Consider the following 3,625-nt stretch of genomic DNA (forward strand, 5'->3'; position numbering starts at 1 on the left):
CTTCTATAGCACATGTTCAGGATTTTTCTCAAGGCTATTTTAAGTACAAGTTTCTTGTGCCTTTCTTTTGGGTAAATTTCCATAACTTCTTTGGCACTCAAATATTTCAGATTGTTCACTTTTTCCCTTTTCTAAGCAATGACATATACTTTAATACAATCTACCATTCTCCAAATAATATCATTTCCATTTTTCTCATTGTCTATTATTTTAATGAACTCTAAGTGTGGAGGTAGCACATTAATACACCTTTGTGTGCACCCCCAAAACTGTGTGCAACAGAAATCCTTACCCAAATAATACTCAGAGATTTCTTAAGGTAGGAAGCAGAAAAGAATGGTTTATTACAATCTCGAGAAAGGGCCACCCTCCTGACAAATGGTCAGGGAGGAGAAGCAATTTACCAAAGGAAATTGCAAAGTTAGAAAGCCCTAAGGAGGAATTCTCCCCCACCCCCCTCCTGACCCTTTTCTTCCATTGGCTGGAAGTTAGGTGTACAATCTGAGTGCAGCAATGTACCTCAAGTACCTGAACAAAGAAACAGTAGACCACCCAATGTACATTTGAGAAAGCACCTTTATCCTTATTTGGCATATCTTATGCTGTGGTGTCACTGAGGAGAGGGGTGACTCCCTACTACTCTATGTTTTGAGTCCTTGTAAATCATGTGATCTCCACTGAAGGGGAACTTGGGCCTGTTTCCCATAAAAAGCCTTACTCCATTTTAGAGTATAGTCGGAGAAGTTTTTATTTCTCTCACTCACCTTCTACTAAAAATATGAATGAGGTACCGGATAATAATTTTGACCCATAATATTTGATTGATCTAGGTTGCTCTTTCAGAAGGAACTCCCTCTACTACTGTTTATCAATGACTCTTCTGAGCATTATTATCTTAAGGAATTTGCTTTGGGCATGGAAATGTTAAGTGAGTTGCTTGTGATTATACCTTATCAAAGAAGGAATTTGTACCTGGGTATCCTTGAAGTGGAATGGAACTCTCTTTTTATTGAACCAAGTTGCCACTCATTAATGAAACATCAATATAATAGTTTTATTTTGTTCCATTTTTAAAACTAAAAGGAGGGATGTGACAGGGAAGGAAAGGGATGCATTTGGAGACTGAACATCTATATTCAAATGCTACATATGCTACTTACTACCTCTATCATTTTGTATAAGTCATATAATCTCTTTGGACTAAACATTTCCATGACTAAAATGAATCTGTTGGACTAGCTTTGTGATCTACAAGGTTCCATGAAACTGAGATTTATAATTCTCTCATAATCCAGGATGAATAAATTTAAAACAATAATTCTGTGAAATTAATGTCAGGAGTCTGAAGCACAGGACAAAGATTTTTGAAAATCTTGTGCCATTTCAAAGTATTTCAGAATGTTTCTTTTTTTCATGGTTAATTTCATAATAAAAAAGGAAATTAAAAATGTGATAGGGTAAGAATGGATTTCATTCATATTCAGATGAAGAATTAATAAATAATGTGGGAGATGAGTGAGTGCACCTGGAACTGTTATATTCTGAAAGAGAACTGACAGATTTCCTCATGTCTTATCTTAAGAGAGTTGGGGCATTTCAATGAATCTGTGATCTCATGCTTCTGGGTGCTCCCTCTAGTGGCGGACAATGACATCTGTGTCTTCTCATTCTATGTGACTCTCATGTCTCACCCCTTCCCCAATTCCCTATAAAATTATCCTTATAGGATTGGACTGACACTAGGGGGTCTTCCTTTAATTTTATAATACATTTTGGTCAATGGCGAAGTATTCAGTCTGCCCTCCAGTTTCCCCATACTTTCATTATGTAAGTGATATTTCCTTTTCTATTTGTTGTTTTTAACAGTGATATGCTGCATGCCATTTCTAACATGAAGGTTATCATTGACAATGTTTTGCAATCTATGATGACTACATAGCCCTAGAATTAGTGTGATTTTTAAACTGGAAGTGTAATGCACATATGATGAAAAGGTTTCTAAGGCTTTGAATACATATAAAGATACAAGGAGGTAAAGGAGTAAACATTTTTATGGCACCTGATATGTACCAGACACTGTGTCAAGTACTTTAAAAATATTGCCTCATTTAGTCTTCAAACTGTGTGAAGGATGTGCTATAATTATCTCCTTTTTACAGTTGAGGAAACTGAAGCAAATAGAGTTTAAGTGACTTGTCCAGGGTCACACAACTAGTAAATGTGTGTGACTGAATTTTAATGCAGTACTTGAATAATACTAGTTACTAGGTGTTATTCAGGAAGACATTATGATATATCTCACTTAAATAAGTTCAAGTTTCTTGACCAAAATGAGTTAAATACAAATGTACTTTCACAAACTCATTCACTCAAATTATAATTGAAATGTTAGTTTAGAGACAGCTATATGGTACAGTGGATAAAGTGACTGATTTAAAGTCATGAGGACTTGAATTCAAATACCATCATAGAAACTTACTGAGTGACTCTGCGAAAGTCGTTCAGCCTTTGACAACTTGCAACATTGAGGGAATTTGAAGGTCTTCCCTGCCCCTTAATAGGCCTAAGTAATCACATGAAGTCTCTGGTGAGAGAAGCTTACTTCTGGATGGAATAGGAAGGGTGGAACAGGAATTATGTGTGAGGCAGACCTGAGAGGGAGTGAGACCAAACTGCGAGAGAGAGAGCAGGAAGAGCAGAGCAGTTAGTGTGAATAAAAGGAGTGATTTTGCCTGAGAACTTTTTTCATGGGGATGCCTAAAGGAAGGAAGGCTTGGGATGTTGGTGTTCCCTCCATTGGTGATGTTTATGGAATTGTTTTAAAAAGAACAGTTGTGGAAATGTTGGTGCTACCTGCATTGGCAATGTATACAGACTTCTTTGTTACTATAATGTATTTGGTTTATTGATGTTTGAATAAATGTCTTAGTTTCATTTTCAAGAAAGACACACTGTTATATCTTGACATTCATACCTGGGAATACACCTGCCTATTCATAGCAGCTGCTTTAGCTATTGCACCGGTGAAAAACAGTCTCAGTTTCATCATCAGTAAAATAGGAATAACAATAGAATCTACCTCAGAGGGATGATGTAAAGATAAAATGGTATCACACTTATGGAGTGCTTTGCAAAACTCAAAGCACAATAAATTGTATATTTTATGACTTTTACTACCTCTGGAATGAACATTGGACTCAATGTTATTGAAATAAAGAAAAAAATAATTTGTTCTCAGCTCCTAGTTCTTTTTGTCCCAACTTAATAGTGTTTTCCTCAATAACATATAACGATGATTTTCAGCATTCACTTTTATAGGATATTGAGTTCCAATGTTTTTCTGCCCACCTTCTTTCTCTTCTAGTCCCCACGATGGCAGCTATACATGTACAATCATGTTAAACATATTTCCACATTAGTCTGTTATGAAAAAAAAAATCATGAGAAAGAAAAAATAAATTAAAAAGAAAATAGTTCCTTTCCTTTCCTCCCCTCCCCACCCCACCCCACCCCTCCCTTCCCCTCCCTCCACTATTCTCCTCTCTTCTACTCTCCCTTCTCCTCCCCTCCCCTCTCCTCCCCTCCTCCCTCCCCCCCCCCCCCCCCACCCCCCCCCCTCCCCCCC

General features: G+C 37.1%; 1 long non-coding RNA gene across 1 annotated transcript in view; it reads right to left on the reverse strand.

The window, feature by feature from the left end:
- Positions 1–422: 422 nt before the first annotated feature.
- The window catches only part of LOC138170317 (uncharacterized), a 108,158-nt gene continuing 104,955 nt past the window's right edge, over positions 423–3,625 (reverse strand). Inside the window, exon 6 of the long non-coding RNA XR_011170572.1 lies at positions 423–3,420. This is a non-coding gene — a long non-coding RNA (uncharacterized lncRNA). The remainder of the gene's footprint in view (positions 3,421–3,625) is intronic.

Source organism: Petaurus breviceps, unplaced genomic scaffold (genome assembly GCF_028583685.1).
Source record: "Petaurus breviceps papuanus isolate PSGF00001 unplaced genomic scaffold, PetGlider_PUasm1.0 38, whole genome shotgun sequence".
Lineage (NCBI taxonomy): Eukaryota > Metazoa > Chordata > Mammalia > Diprotodontia > Petauridae > Petaurus > Petaurus breviceps.